This window comes from Suncus etruscus, chromosome 13 (assembly GCF_024139225.1).
Source record: "Suncus etruscus isolate mSunEtr1 chromosome 13, mSunEtr1.pri.cur, whole genome shotgun sequence".
Taxonomy (NCBI): Eukaryota; Metazoa; Chordata; class Mammalia; order Eulipotyphla; family Soricidae; genus Suncus; species Suncus etruscus.
This window is the reverse complement of record NC_064860.1, coordinates 20462648-20480467: the sequence shown is the minus strand read 5'-3', so window position 1 is coordinate 20480467 and position 17820 is coordinate 20462648.

Sequence of the window (17820 nt, the reverse complement as noted above, 5' to 3'; positions counted from 1 at the left end):
GAGAGAGGGGAATATTGGTGGAAGGAAATGGACACTGGTGAAGGAATTGGTGTTGAAGCATTATATGCCTGAAATCCAGTCATGAAAAACTTTATAGTTTCACCGAGACTATATAAAAAATAAAATTAGAAAAAATAAGGGGAAAAAGTGATGTGTAAAGAAACTACATTTTGGAGTGTTATTACTTAACAAACACCTATTGATAAAAAATCCCAGCTGCATTCAACTATTTCCCAAAAGCAGAAATTGGGAAATGTTGAAGTTGAAATCATTAATGAAATATGAATGATAAAAGTCTCTTGTGATATTTTGTTAATTTCTCTGAAAAATATTCTAAGTGACTTATTTAGAACAGCCAAATAAATCATTAAAAAAGAAACTGGAGTTAAGTATGAACATCTGTTTTAAATTTTTGACCTATTGACATTTGTGGAGATAATTAACAAAGAATAGTTTGTGCATGATCATTAATGCGATTCTAAATATTCCCTACATTATCAGAAAATTTTAGAGAATTTCTAAGTAGTGACTTCTAGGGAACAGATCGTATTGTAAATTCGATGATATTATAAGGTATAACATAATTATGATGTTATAATATATCAGAATTATATACTAGGAGATTTCATGAAAGTAGTATATAATCTTTGATTTATTTAAATACCAACCAATAAAAGCTGGATTTTTCTCTTGTAAACCTGATTCTTTCTATGTATTCTTATTTCAATAAGTCCACTATATTGTACACATCAATAAAATATTGTGATCATTATAGGTCCCTTTTATCTTTTATCTTCATACTCAGTCTTATTATCCAGAATCTTCCTGACCATATTTTAAATATTAAATATTTATATTATTAAAAATAAATTTGGGGGGCCGGAGAGATAGCATGGAGGTAAGGCATTTGCCTTTCATGCAGAAGGTCATCGGTTCGAATCCCGGCGTCCCATATGGTCTCCCGTGCCTGCCAGGAGCAATTTCTGAGCATGGAGCCAGGAAAAACCCCTGAGCACTGCCGGGTGTGACCCAAAAACCACAAAAAAATAAATAAATAAATAAATAAATAAATAAATAAATAAATAAATAAATAAATTTGGGGGGTTGGGCCACACCCAGCAGTACTCAGGGGTTACTCCTGGTTCTGTGCTAAGAAATCTCTGCTGGCAGGCTCAGAGGACCATATGGGATGCCCAGGATTGAACCCGGGTCCATCCCGGGTCGATAGTGTGCAAGACAAATGCCCTAATGTCCTACTGCTGTGTATCACCTGGTCCAAGAAATGGATTTTGAAGGAAAAAGTAAGGATAAAAAGGACACTTTACTTGCCAGCTAGAGCAGATTTCTTACACTATATTTTAAATTATTTTTCAATTAAACATGCCATGAAAATATTTAAGTTTGAGGTGTTTGTGAGAATTTAAATCTGATAACAATAACATTTAGTCTTATAATTTTAGTATGTACCACACAGTGTAGTCATTGGAAGTGGAATGGTTTTTATACCTTCTCCCTCCCCCTAGGCTAGTCCTTTTTAGCCTGTTTCTGAAGAAATATTATGCCACACATCTGTGTGATGATCACTTTTGTATTTTTTAAATACATAGTCTTGAATCTCTACTTGTTCATTTTGCCTCCCTTAGTTCATCTAAGTTTTAAGTGTCACAATAAATTGTTCACAAAGAATGATTGTGGGTGATTGGGAGTGCCCCCTCAAGTATTCTGAATATCAGATTTATGGGCACTATGGTCCCTTTTTCATTACCCTTACCCAGTCTGTACATTTCAATTCTAGTTGTTCACATCCTGTTTCAAGAGACACCCTATGGAGCCGATCACATGCAGGGGAGTCTGCTTCAGTCTTTTATTTATTAGGAAAATTCTCTTTCAGAGTCCTGCCATAAGATAGAAGCCCCCAGGGGCCTGTGAGTACGATGAATGTGCTGTTCTTCATCAGCACTCAACCTTCCTTAGCCCTAGTCTTCCTTGATCTTTTCACCAATCCATCATTCCCTCCACGGGACAAATCAGGTAGAAAGTTTAAAACTTCAAAACCATGTTGGGTCAAGTGTATTGTTAATTACATGTTAATTTTGGAATTATACTTCCTTTTTAGTATGTTAAATTATTGTATATGTTTGATCTTTTTATTCAAAAATAGTACCTGGCAATTTTTTTACCTGGCAATTATTTTCCAACATTTTAACTAGCTGAGAATGAGTGATGAGAGTGCAGTACAAATTTGATAAGCACAGGTCAGATTCAACTTACAAATATGTTGTGTTGGCCTCAAAATACTATAAAACCTTGAGAGTTTGTGGGAAGCATTGAAAAGATAGAACTTCATGTCAAAGATACATTTCTGGTTTTATTAGCATACTGGAAGTTCTCCCCCATGATTAGGTAGTTCATTTTATCAGAAAACAATAGTCTACAGCCTTCTTACATAGGTTTCTGTTGATTTTGTAGGTTAATACTCCATCAGCCTTGATCTCTGTTTTCCCATTCTAATCACTGATATTCTCTTCTTAAACTCTTAAACCTTCCTAAATACATGCATATACTATACACACAGTCTATAAATATCTAATTCATGGGACTTTTTCACAGTTCTTATACATATCTTTCAAAATATTTCATCAAAACCATAAAAATCAGTGTCATTAAGCATACAAAGAGTTTTACAAATATGTACACTTACTAAGTTTCAAGTCAAGTTGAGGTTCAGGCATAGTAGATATATCTCTGGCCATTATTCTAAGGGCAACCAGACTTAAAAATATATTGTAGATGTAGAATAGAAAATAATATAAAATAAGAGAGCTAAATCAAGTTGATCTGGTTTAATGCCCACTCATTAGACTAAGTAAGTCCTATAAGGTGAAAATCTAAATAGACATCAAAGTCCTAGTTGTTACAAACTTCTGTAATACAATGGGGAAGATATAAATATAGTACAGTAAGGTGCTTGCCTTGCATGTGACTGACCCATACTATTTGATTCCCAGTACCAATATGAACCTCTCAGTCAGTACGGGTTATCCTTGAGCAGAGAGCCAGAAATAAGCTCTAAGCACTTCCTGATATGGCAAAAACCAAAACAAAACAAAACAAAACATTAGGATCTTTATAACACTATTCTCTGAGCATGATGCCAGAATGCTGGAAATAATTTCATTATTTCAACCAAAGTATTCCAATTGTTTAAAAAAGAATCACTTTCATATGCAATGCAAAAATAGAAGACAGAGGAATGTTTGGTTATACTGAAGAGAAACATCTTGCAAAAACACCAAAGGATGAGAACTTAGAATGACCCAACTGACTATAAATCATTTTATATCTTGAGGGGAGCTTTATTTGCCATTTCTCTCTTTTCAAGCCTAGGGAGATGGCTAAAAGAACTGGAGTGCATACTTTGTATGCAGGAGTCTGGCTTCAATTCTCAGCACTGCATGGTACCTTGAGCACCACCAAGGGTGGTCCCCAAACAGTGCCTATGAAGCCTCTCCCCCCCAAAAAAAAAGACACTATATAAAAATAAATTCCTTTTCATAATAACTAATTACCTCCAAGTTACATTTCAGAGTTTTCCTGTTAATGCATAGTCTAATTTATTTTTAATAAGTAAGTGAGGAGTACTTCAATGCCCACTGCAGTACAGTTTCAAAATGACCAAAGGTGCGTGTCTCAATTCTTAAGAACAAGTCTTAACCTTAGTAATGATACAATTATTACATACTGACATTATGAAATGCATTGAAGAAGTTTGCCAGGCAGATGAAATGCTTATTCATAATAAAAAAAATGTCACCTAAAGCTAACCATTGAAGAATTTTGTTAAAATTTTTAGCAGATAATACAGCTTCCTTAACTGTATATCTCAGTCTTCTTTAAATGTGTATCTCAAGTATTGCACAGAATATAGCTATAATTAAAAATAATATATATCATGTATACAAATTCAAGGTGAATAAAGCATTCTATATTTTGTCTTATAATCTTATCATATCCTAATCTACAGTTTCAAGACTTGACTCAAATGCTTTACCACTTTGAAGTCTTGGATATTAAATACTTTTTTACCTTTCAGCGGAGATTTTGCACTTGCTTCTCGAACATTCCCATATACCTTAACTCGAGGCCAAAGCATTCCTTCTGCTTCTCCATTATGTGTTTGTCAAGTGACAGGAGGCAAGAGCAGAATTTAATGCTCTTTCTCCATTATATTACTAGGTACATTTAGACTCTTTCTAAAATTAATATATAATGAATGTCTAAGAATAAGCAGTAAAAGAATTTTTATACATGAAATTTAACAAATTGATTTGTTAAATTTTCTTGAAAATCCCTATGAGGCCATAACTTCTCACAAGCACAGTTAAATTAAGAACGTCATTTAACCATTCCAGAATTTTAAAATATAGTTTCTAGCTTTATTGACTGTAGTAAATGTACAATCTAGTGTGGGATGTGGTAGTTAGGAAGGCCACTGATGGGGGGTAAGAGGTTAAATGGCAGTTGTCTATATTTTTCATTCACTTTTGCTGTGAAGTGCTATAAAAATAATCTCATTTAAATGTTTTGGTTTTTTTTTTGTATTGACCATATTTTGCTTAGGATTTACTTCTTATTGTCAGAGATAACTCTCAGTGGTGCTAGGGCACAGTGTAGAGTTCTAGAAATTGAACATGAGCTTGTCTGCATGCAAAGCAAAAACTTTATTGTCTGTACTTTATCTCCATCCTCTATTTAAACCTTTCAAGTGAATATGAGGTTATTTTATTTACACTTTTAAAAAGTACAGCTATTGGTCCCTGAGAGATAGCACAGTAGCGTTTGCCTTGCAAGCAGCCGATCCAGGACCAAAGGTGGTTGGTTCGAATCCCGGTGTCCCATATGGTCCCCCGTGCCTGCCAGGAGCTATTTCTGAGCAGACAGCCAGGAGTAACCTCTGAGCACCGCCAGGTGTGGCCCAAAAACCAAAAAAAAAAAAAGTACAGCTATTATTGAACAGATCCTAAAATAATGATTGTGAGCCAGTCCTGGGTAAATCCTTAACCTTACATACTAGAAGTATTCTAGTTCCAAAATTAACCTTGGATTTGAATAGCATGAGCTTAAAAATTGAAAAAATAAAGAACCTTTATAATGTGTTTCTTTTACATTTAGATTATAAAACTTTTTGTTTGTTTCTTTTTGGCCACACCTGGCTGTGCTTGGGGGTTACTCCTGGCTCTGTGCTTCAAAATCATTATTCCTGGCAGGCTGAGAGAAACATATGGGATGGTGGAGATTGAACCCAGGTAAGCCACATGCAAGGCAAATGCCCTCATGGCTGTGCCATCACTCTGGCCTCAGATTATAAAACTTTTTAACTAACACAGAGCATAATATATACTTTCAACTTTCAGAGGAAAATTTCCTGTAGAGTGGAATACTTTTAAGGTATTAGGATATGCAACTGTTAAGAAAACTAAAATCAATATTATTTTAATCTTTAGATTTAAAGGTCAGTTACACAGTAATAAATAGCACTACTATAAGATATATAATCAAAATATTAATTGATAACTTAATACTTATCGGTTAAACTATTTTCATCAAAATATATTTTATTACTGAAATCAGAAGAAAATCCATGACAGCCTGGCTTCAACTTAGGATCTGTGCAAAAAACAAGATCTCTAATTACAGAAGACTGACTACAACTATGACTGAATAAATCTTTTCCTGGGGCCATAAAGAGAGATCTTGGGGTTGGACAACTAGTTTGCCTGAAGCCTATAGTCCATCTTATGACAGTATGCCTCATGGGTAGAGAGTCTTTTTTTTTTTTAAGGCCAAGGGTATTTCCTTTCCAATTTGCCCAATGTTTACTAGGACTATGCAAAAAAAAAAAAACCCACTGCCACACTCACCCCCCTTTTTATTTATTTATTTTATTTTTGATTTTTGGATCACACCAGTCAGCGCTCAGGGGTTACTCCTGGCTCCATGCTCAGAAATCACTCCTGGCAGGCTCTGGGGACCATGTGGGATGCCGGGATTTGAACCAATGACCTTCTGCATGAAAGGCAAACGCTTCACCTCTCTGGTCCTAACACTCACCCCTTTTTTAAAAATTTTATTTATATCTCCTAGATATGAAAATCTAGACTCCCATTTTTTATAGAATCTTGAACCATGAATCACTTTGTTTTGCCTCATATTTCTATATCTTTCTACAAATAAAGAGGAAAATAAAAAGTGAATGAGGCCCAAAAGCCAAGTGGTCTCAGGTGCATTGCGTGGGGGAAAAATGGCCAGAACAAAATACCCAAGCCAACATCAAGGAAAATAGAATCAAGGGACCCAAACTATAACAAACTATACACAAAAATGAATGTTACACTAGTAGTTCAAGGGGCTAAGGGTGGAGATCTGGGATGAATGTAGGAACTATTGTGGGGGGAGGTCAACATTGGTGGTGGGAATGGCCCTAATTCACCGTCACTATATGCCTGAAATACAACTATGAAGGATTTGTAATTCACAGTGGCTTCAATAAAAATTAAATATATATATATATATTATTAAATGTTTTTCTTAGGGGCTAGCAGGGGTCTCAAACTCGCGGCCTTCGGGCCGCAACCGGCCCTCCGTACAACATTTTGTGGCCCTGCCCTAGAGGAATCTTGTTTTGTTTTGTTTTAGTTGTTTGGGTCATACCCCACAATGTTCAAGGATTACTACTGACTTTGCACTTAAGGATCACCCCGACTTTGCCTCCTGCGGCCCGCAGGTAAATTGAGTTTGAGACTCCTGCACGCTAGAGCAATATTACAGTGTTTTTCTGGCACATGGATGACCCAGCTTTCATTCCTGGCCTTCCATATGGTCCCCAGCAACATCAGGAGTGATTCTTGAGGAAAAAGCCAGGAGTAACCCCTGAAAACTGCTAGATGTGGCCCCAAAGTTTAATAAATAAATAAATAAGTAAATTAATAAATAAAAATATTTCTACCAACTTCTCTTTTATAGTTCTTTGTGATCATCCAATTCATTCACCTTTTCCCACTACCTTATAGCACAATTATTAACTACAGTTTAAACATTACCTACATCTTAAATATTTTCTACAGTAAACACTGCTCTTTTCCACAGTCCACAAGAATATGCAATAAAAATTTTTGTGTCTGATGTCGGGGATGGAACTCAGGACTCAACACAAGGAGCATATGCTCTACCTCTAAAGTATACCCTGCCTAGTTCAATATTAAGGGTTTTCAAAAACAGAAAATTGAGTTTCTAAAGTTCAAGGATTAGAGAGACAGTGCTACTAGACTAGCACAGGCTTTGCATGCAGTAGGGCTGGAATGATTTCCCCGCACTAGTTCCCTAAGCACTACAGAAATGATCCTGGGGCACTGCGCTGAGAGTAGCCACTGAGCACCATCAGAGAGAGTCCAAACTCCCATCTTCCCCCAAATAATTAGAAGTTCAAACAAAATTATTTCTTCTTAATCACTGGGTAAGTGAACAGCTATATGAAATTATAAAGATGCCTGGGCAAAGAATTTTCTCTTTTATGGGTTGCAAAAAAAGCACGTTAAAAGGAAAAAAAGTCATTTTTATTTTGACACACATGAAGTGACTGAAGTGTCCAATAGAGACCACCTTCCTCTCACAGTACACAGCTTGAAGGATGGGAAAGTAGAAGCTGAACTCAGCCCAGTCAACCGAAGTATCAATCCCTGTTCATCAGTCAGAGGTGCAAGGCACATCCCTAGCATACTCAGAGCCACAAACAGAAGACATACTCTGTCCAGAGAAAGAACACAATTGTTATGGTATTTCCACACACTAATAAAAGAGGTCAGCAAGAGCTGTTTTCTAAATACCACCAGAATATAAAATGTCCCAGTTTGGTTCTGAGTTCCACATTAAGTGGATATAATCCGATTTTAATCAATCCTGAATTTACCCAAAGCGTAAACAAACTATAAAAACATGTACAATTAAAGCCCATAAAATATAATGGTGATTTTCGTTTTTACTAATACTATAGTCACCACAAATCTCTTTACCTAGCAATTCGGCCAAGATGACATTTTGCAAATTTCTAAATAAGTTGGGATATCAAACGACTCCCATCTAATTGATCTTTCCTTCACTAGCACATAAATAGTATTTTCAATAAAAGTTAAAAAGCCACATTTCTGCATTAAATTATTAAAGCAAGCATAATGCTTCTACACTGTATTGTTTTGCAAAGGGGTATCGTGGAATCCTCACCATTTATCATATATGTACTTCTATCTGTTTTCTACTCAGAAGCACAGCATGAAAAAACTTCATTTCACATTGAAACATCACTATGTGAAACAGTGTGATGAAATGAGACACAGGAGGAGTTATACTCTGGTAAACAGTTGGTCTACGGGAATGATAGCATTTTATGCTGAGACTGATATATCAATTTTAAGTCCTAAGAGATGGCTGATCTGAAAGCCAGAATGTCACTGGTGATGAAGTATACGCATGTGAAAAATTACAGGTAACGTGACTAGACCCGCTGAGAGCCCTCTCACCCGGGCCTGTTTTACAAGCCAGCCCAGAATACCAGGACCTTTTCCTAGAGATGGCTCCTGATTAATTATTCCATATCACTGGCTGATGAAAAGCATCCGTGTTTCCTGGCCATCTGAAATCTGTCACTAAAATAATCCAAGTTCATTGATGTAAATGTGGCCAGAAATGCATCTCACAGAGAGCATTTCGATATGCATGCGTTCTTACCTACAGGAAAAAAGAAAGGTTTTTCTTCTAAAAAAGACTGTCTCTCAATTATTAGGAATTCACAACCACATATTTTCTTTTCTTGGCATGAATGAAAGGTGTGGCACCTACTTTTATTTTATCCCACATTCCTAAAAGTGCTAAGTATTTTTCACCAAATAAACTGTGGAAAGACTGAAAATATAGTATTGATAAAAAGAAGGACTAGAGATAATGCTGGAATCTTAGATCTCCCTCAACACATACAGACACACACACACATGCATACATACAGAATTTGACACACAGGCTACAGAAAAATTGAATGGAGGGAAGTTTTAAAAACCTCAATTATATTTTGTTTGTTTTGTTTTGTGATGGTTCTTGTGGTCACTATGGCTGTTGGAGGCTGGGGATCATATCCATATATTGGAAACTGAACCCAGAAACTGACATATGCTAGGCAAATGTTCTACCAATTGGAATTATAACCTCAACCCCTTAACTTTACTTGCTATTTTTTCTTTTTAGGTTTTAATAGAATGTTTTATTTAAAGGGAATATATGTGCAAGCTAAGTCTACTTCAGTCAAAGAATTTTTATGTAATCAAAATAAGAAATTAAAAACTCATTCATCGACAAAATATTTCTAAAAATCTAAGTGGAGATTTGTATGCTATGAAAACATTAGTGGTGGGAAAAAGTTAGAGTGGTGAAGGGTTGTGTACATTCAATGAACTGAAACCCAACTACATATATTTTTGTAACCACAGTGCTTAAATAAATAATTATTAAAAAATAAACTGATGTGGCTTTATTTTTAACTTTTCTACCATTTTTACTACTCAGGGGAAAAATACATCAGAAGTAGAGTTAAAGCCCTAACAATTTTAAAATTATAATTTCCCAATGGCCAAGAGTGAGTGCCTGTGCTTTGATTTGTTCAGCTGTGAAACAGAATTATGAATAATTCTATGAAGTTTAATTCAAACATGCAAGTAGAAAATAAAGACTCGTGGGGCTGAAGATATAGTACAGTTACACAGAAACATGGGTTGGATCCTCAGCATCCCATATGGTCACTTGAGCACCATCAGGAATGATTTCTTAGTGTAGAGCCAGGAGTAACCCTGAGCAACAACCCCAAAACAAAAACAAAGGAACATAAAGGTCTTGCTGTTACCTAATAGAACTCATTATTTCCAGAATTGCCTGCCATGGAAGGAATTCAAGGGAATGTATTCTTTTCAGATCAACAATTCCAAAGAGCAACATGGTACACTGAAACATAAGACAATTGATGCATAGTAGATACCAATGCCCAAAGATGAAAACCAGGTATGCGTGAAAATGTTATTTATGTACAACCCTACTCCCTGACTTTCATTGGAGCCAAACAATAACCAAAGGCCAATATAATCAAGAAATACCAAGGAACAGAAAACTTAGAACCAGACTCTGCATTTGACTTGTGTTTTACAGAATTTTACATTCTCACTAGGCAAATCATAAAATTTATGACTCAATTTTTTTTTTAATTTTTGTTTGTGGGCCCGGAGAGATAGCACAGTGGTGTTTGCCTTGCAAGCAGCCGATCCAGGACCAAAGGTGGTTGGTTCGAATCCCGGTGTCCCATATGGTCCCCCGTGCCTGCCAGGAGCTATTTCTGAGCAGACAGCCAGGAGTAACTCCTTATCATCGCTGGGTGTGGCCCAAAAATCAAAAAAAAAAAATTTTTTTTGTTTGTTTTTGGGCCACACCCAGTGATGCTGAGGGGATACTCCTGTCTATGCGCTCAGAAATCGCTCCTGGCTTGGGGACCATATGGGATGCTTGGGGATCGAACGACTGTCCATCCTGGGTCAGCCTCGTGCAAGGCAAACACCCTACTGCTGCGCTATCACTCTAGCCCCTTCTTTTAAAATAAATTAAAAATAATACAAGGAAATAACACAAGGGCTTGCAAATGTATTTGAATGGTGACCATTGTAGATGTATAAAGGGAGTATCTGGAAGTTGATTTTTCTATTCTATCATAAATTTGTGTCATTTATAATTACTATAATAAAATTTCCTCATTACCATTGTTTTCACTTAGTTTAATTAAATGTAACCATCTCCTATATATATGCTACCTCTGATATTAAAAAAAAGGGAAAATCACTTCCCCCAAAAAACTATATAGACACTTATGACCCCTATTAATATGTGTGACTACAGAAAGACTGACAACAAAAATGTTTGCAAATCACCTCTTAGTGGCACATGTGTTATTTTGACTCTCAAGGGGACTCACAATATTAGGGTCATTCCTAAAGTCTGGCAATCTGGAACTGAATCTTAATATTTCTCATAGCTCAAGAGACTTTACCCTCAGTCCTAATTCAAAGTGATGCATATATTGTGGATAAGATTCAAGCATGTGTAAGCTCATTGCCATTACAGATTTTGATAACTTTACCCACCCAGTTATACAAAACAACTCTTCCCAAGTTCAATTGTTCGCCTATACATGAATTTTCTTTTAATTTTTCAATTTTTATCTAGACTATGAAATTTATTTTTATACAAAATTTATTTTCTTCTACATAAGAAAGATTTTCATTTTTTCCTCCAATAAACCAATGATCACAATATTTTCTAAAAACTCTCTCCAAACTCTGGGGAAATAAGTATATCCTTTATCAAATAGTTAAAATTAGACACTGTGAAAAGTGCAGAAACATCATTTTGAGATATAGAGATGTAGCAGCAGCAAAAGATTCAACAGAAAAGGACATATCTCCAAGGAGCACAGCTAAACTAGAGTTCGAAACAGATAATTTCCTTATTTAGTAATTTCTCTTGGGCCATTCAGGAGGGCCCAGAAATGTGTTTCTCATGATCTAATGCTCAAAAAGTAACTAAAGAAGTAGAATAAACAATGTTGGCTTTGCCAAGCTCATGCTATTGGAGTATCATACTTGAAATTGGACATTGACCTGCAACATTCATAATTGTGGCATGAAGATATGTGTTGGCTAAATAACTCTACATGATTCAAGGACATTTTAAGACAAGAATTGAAATTTTAATATATATTCTCAATGTTCTTAGTGAATAAAATGTTTTATAACAAACTTTGCTTAAGAACATTTTATTTATATTTACAGACAGAAAATATATCCACAGTGTGGCAAAGGTTTTCACTTTGCAAACTCAAATGACTCTATAGAGTCTAGAATACAATCAAATGATTTATTTTATACTTGACTTAAAACAAAAAAGGAGGTAATGCAATGAGTTAATAATAAAAACCCTGCTTACCATACTCACATATGGATAATATGTATAGAAATGTATGTGTGTACAAGGGTAGAGGAACCCTGTATCTTTTAGGCCAAGGGGATTCCCGTTTCGGATGACCCCAATATTTACTGTGCCTATGCGGGGGGGGGGGGGACAACAAAAACTAAATAATCCTTCTTTTTTTATTTTTATTTTAACTTTTTATTTTTTATTATTTTTTATCTAGTTTTTGTCGATTTCTTTGTTTTGGGGTAGATATTGAAGTAGTTGTCCATTTTTTAAATTATATATTTACTTTTTCTTTCTTCTTTTCTCTTCTTCCTCTTTGCGCCTTGTCATTTTTCCTATCTCAAGACCATGGCAACTATGTGGTGCATATTTGTATTGCTGCAGTGCTCACTGGATATCTTATTTGATTCCTCTTTTTGAACTGTTGTGGCGTTTCACCTTCTTTGTTTCCCCTTCGTCCCTCAAACCAAGGATGAGAACCTCTAGAATGACTCAGCTCATAGTCGGCGTAGTCGATTTTTACCCCATTATATTACCTTTCTCTTCCTCAAACAAAACCACATGACTTGAACTTTCTAGTCCCGCCTCCCAAATAGAGGGGGCAGTAATGGAGGCACCAAGACCAAACAGTTATAAGACCACTAAGTAATAAACTAGACACAGAAGGGACCACGCATTCTAGCACCCCCGGAGGGGGAGGGGGAGAGTGGAGGATATGGGAGGAAGGATGGTAGCGGTTGTGGGAGGACAATTCGGTGGTGGCAATTCCCCTGATTCAATGTATATATGTACCTGGAATATTACTGTGAACGATATGTAAGCCACTATAATTAAAATAAAAATTATATTAAAAAGGGAAAAAAAGAAATGTATGTGTGTATATATGTACACACAACACCTATTTAATGTTTGAACATTATTATGGCCATACAACCACATTTATTCTTGGAATATCCAGTTTAAAATCTCCATTATGTTGATTTTTCTCTGGAGACTTGGTATGTAATTCTTACATGCAAATTTGTTGATGAATGAATCTCATTACTGCAGTTGCAGGTGGAACTCTATGCTGGTCACCACACAATAGGACTGAACATCAGGGTTTTAAATAGGCAGACATAAAAGATCAAATGAATGGCCTCATTTAAGAGTGGCAAAAAGTGACAAGAAAGATACAAAGTATAGTAGGTCATTGGAGGTATAACTAAGTATAGTAGGTCATTGGAGGTATAACTAAGTGGAAGAAGTCTCCTGAATATAGAATTATGGTTTGTTAAATATAATGAATATATTGAATATAATCTATGATATAGAACTATGCACTATTATCACTATGACTTTTTAATATATTTTAAATCATGTATAGCATTTATCAGAATGAACTAAATATAAATACTGTCCCAAATAAGTACATCTTCAATTTCTTAAGAATACAGTAGATATTTTATTGATTCCCCTAAAACATGAATCAGGCCTTATTGGATCATGAGTGATACACTTTCTGAAAAACTTTTTATTCAAAACCTCTTTTAATGATTTTGTTTTTAAAACTAATCCATGGTAAAAATGTATTTTTGTGTTAGTAATACAAATATCTTTAATTTAAATGGGCTATAACCACAATCACCGCTAAGCATCATGACATAACATTATCCTAAATATGTAGGCCTATATCCCAAATATTCAATTACACTCTCCTCTAAGTAGTAACCCTAGCTCTTCCTTCTCTTACAAGATAATTTTGCCTTTTATTTTTTTGGTTTTTGCTCCACACCCAATGGCACTCAAATATTACTCAGTCCCTGAGCTCAAATATCACTCGTGGCTTGGATGGGATTCTAGGGATAGAACCTGAGTTGGCTGTGTGCTAGGCAAATGCTCTAGCTGCTTGCTACTATTCCCACATAATTTTGCATTTTTAAGAATATCATCTAAGTGAAATTATACAGAAGGTAACATTTTGTGACTTATTTCCTTACTGAGCCTTTGCAATTTAGAGAAATCACTGCAAGTATTCACAGCACATCTTAGTTGTTGACTAATACTGAATTATATGAAATGTGATGGTTGGTTTGTCCAATAATGGGTATTTTGGTTGATTCAAGCTTTAGCAATTATTAATATACTAGCTATAAGCATTTGTTTATAGAGTTGTGAATAATAGTTTTCATTTATCTAGAAGTGGAATGAAGAAAATACAGTATACATGAATTTAACATAAAATAAACTGTAAAAATGTTTTCTAAAGTGATTATCCCTGCAATATTCAAGGTCATTCTCACAGTTCTCCAACCTTATCTCTATAACAAATGTCTTTTATCATTTCAATTTGTATTTTTCTGATAAGTATTGGAAAATTAAACATTTAAGTACTTTTTAACCTACAATTATCTCCTCAAGGGTAAAACGTCTGTGAAAATAATTTACTATTTTAATTGGGTTCTTTGACTTCTTACTGGATTTGAATGACCTCTATGTATTCTGAATATAAACTGCTTTTCTTAGACATTTGACTAGAAAATAGTTTCTTCCATTTTGTAACTTATCTTTTTATCTTTCTACTAGTATTCTTTGCAGAAACAGAATTGTTCATTTTGGTAAAGTTCCATAATTTATAAAGTATGTTTAGGTGTCATCTCTAAGAATTATTTACCCTAAGTCCCTAGATATCTTTAAAATGTAAAACAATATGGGGCCGAAGCAGTGGCACAAGCGATAAGGTAACTGCCTTGATAGCGCTAAACTAGGACAGACCCTGGCTTAATCCCCTTGTGTTCCATATTGTCCCCCAAGCGAGGAGCGATTTCTGAGTGCAAGGCCAGGAGTAATCCCTGATCATCACCAGGTGTGGCCCAAAAACCAATATATAGATATAGACATGCATATACATATATAAATATATATGTATATATATAAATTTACAATTTTGACATATAGAGTTAAACCCTGCAAAGAAGTAAATTTGGGGGTTGAAAATACATGGTATGCCAATGTTCTACTATCAAAAGTCCACTGGTAATTTTTTGAGTCATTTCTGTTTCATTAAGAATTGTTTAGGAAGATGAAATGCAGAACAGCTCCATACAGCAAAAGAGATTGGAAAAGAAGCTTAAGGCAAATGATCATATAATGAAAAAAGTACTAAAACAATATGAACAGATAAAAATAAAAGTCTTTGATAAACTCAACAGAAACAACATAAGAATCATTGGAGTCCCAGACGCCTAGGAAGGAGATCATCAGGAAGAATCAACAAAGACATCATCACAGAGAAACTCCCAAAGCTAAAGACTGCATGGAACCAAATCCTGCATGCCCAAAGAGTACCAGATAAAAGAGAATGGAAGAAAAACACCCCAAGACACATCCTAGTCACAATGATGAATTCTACAAATAGAGATAGAATACTGAAAGATCAAAAAGGGCAATTACATTCAAAGGAGCATTCTTAAGATTTACAGCAGCCATGTCCCAATAACTTCTCAAGGCCAGAAGACTGTGGTGACTTATTGTGAAAAGACTGAATGAAATGGATGCTTCACCTAGAATACTGCACCCAGCCTGATTCAAGTTCAAGCTTGATGGAAGAATACATAGCTTCACAGATAAGTAACAGCTCAAAAACTTTACGAATGCAAAACTAGCCTTAAAGAAAAACTGAAAGGTCTACTTTAAGACAAGACAGACCAACAGACACCAAATTTATACACAATGATGACATTAAATCACATGACAATCATCTACCTCAATGTCAATGTACTAAATGCACCAATTAAGAGACACAGAGGAATGACTTGGATAAAAGATGAATCCAGCCTTCTGCTGCCTAAAAGAAACACACCTCAATAGTCAGAACAAACATAGATTCAAATTCAAAGGCTGAAAGTCATTCAAACAAACAACACCCTTAAAAAAGCTAAAGTGGCCATATTAATATCAGATGACACAAACTTTAGACACAGAAAAGTTGTAAGGGACAAAGATGGACACTTTGTACTAATCAAGCAATATGTGCGTGCAACTGGAAGAAATAACACTACTAAAATATATGCACCCAATTAGAGACCAGCAAAATATCTAATACAATTATTGAAAGATTTGAAAGAGGATATCAATAATAACACAATAATTGTGGGAGACCTCAACAGGGCCCTGTCAACACTTGATAGGTCAACCAGACAGAAACCCAACAGAAATATAGTAACCCTAAAAAAAGAAATGGAAGAAAGAAGCCTAGTAGATACATATATATCCATCCTCAGAAATTTGGATACACATTCTTAAGCAACTACAAGGGTTATTCTTCAGGATAGACCACATGCTGGCACATAAAGCATACCTTTATAGAATCAAGAGGATAGAAATTTTGCAGTCTATCTTCGCTGACCACATGGCTCTGAAACTAGATGTGAAATACAGGAGAAAATCTTTAACACCTGGAAATTAAGCAGCCTGCTACTGAGCAACCAGTGGGTCCGAGATGAATTCAAAGAGGAAATCAAAACTCTCCTGGAAACAAATACAATGAAGACACAAACTATCAGAATCTCTGGGACACAGCAAAAACAGTACTGAGATGAAAATGTATAGCTTTGCAAGCACACATCAGAAAAGAAGAGGGGGCATACCACAATAGCCTAATGACAGTTTATAAAATTAGAAAATTATCAACAAATGGAACTAAATATAGGAAGACAGAAGGAAATAACAAAGCTTAGAACATAAATCCATGAAATGGTAACCCAAAAAACAATCTGAAAGTTCAATGACAGCAGAAGTTAGTTCTTTGAAAAAATAAACTAGATTGATAGAACATTTGCAAAACTCACAAAGAAAGGGAGAGAGAGAAACTTAATATTCTGTATTAAAATTGAAAAGGGGGAGATCATTACAAATATTTCAAAGATTCAAAGGGTAATCAGAGACTACTTTGAGAAACTCTATGCCACCAAACATGAGAACCTGGAAGAAATGGATAAATTCCTGGACAATTATAACCTTCCATTGTTGATTAAGGAGGATGTAGCATATCTAAACACCCCCATCACTATTGAGGAAATTAAAACGGTAATCAAATATCTGCCAAAAAGAAAAGCCCAGGTCCAGATTGATTCACTAATGAATTATTTCATACCTTTCAAGAGGAATTACTACCAATTCTGGCCAGACTCTTTCATGAAATTGAAAAAACACGTACACTTCCAAATAGCTTTAATGAAGCCAACATCACCTTGATACCAAAACCAGACAGATATGCTTCCAAAAATGAAAAATTACAGACCAATATTTCTGATGAACACAGATGCAAAGATCCTCAACAAAATCCTGGCAAATAGGATCCAATGCCTCACCATGAAGATCATTCACAATATTAAGTAAGTTTTATCAAAGGAATGCAAGGATGGTTTAACATCCGTGTATCTATCAACATAATACACAACATCAACAACAAGAAAATAAAAATCACATGATCATATCAATAGATGTAGAGAAAGCATTTGATAAGGTCCAACACCCATTCTTGATCAAAACTCTCAGCAAGATGGGAATGAAAGGAACCTTTCTCAATATAGTTAAAGCCATCTACCACAAGCCAATGGCAAATATCCTCAATGGAGAAAAACTAAAAGCCTTTCCTCTAAATTCTTGTACAAGACAAGGCTGTCCTCTCTCACCACTCCTATTCAACATAGTACTGGAAGTACTTGCTATAGCAATTAGGCAAGAAAAAGATATCAAGGGTATGCATATAAAAAGGAGGAA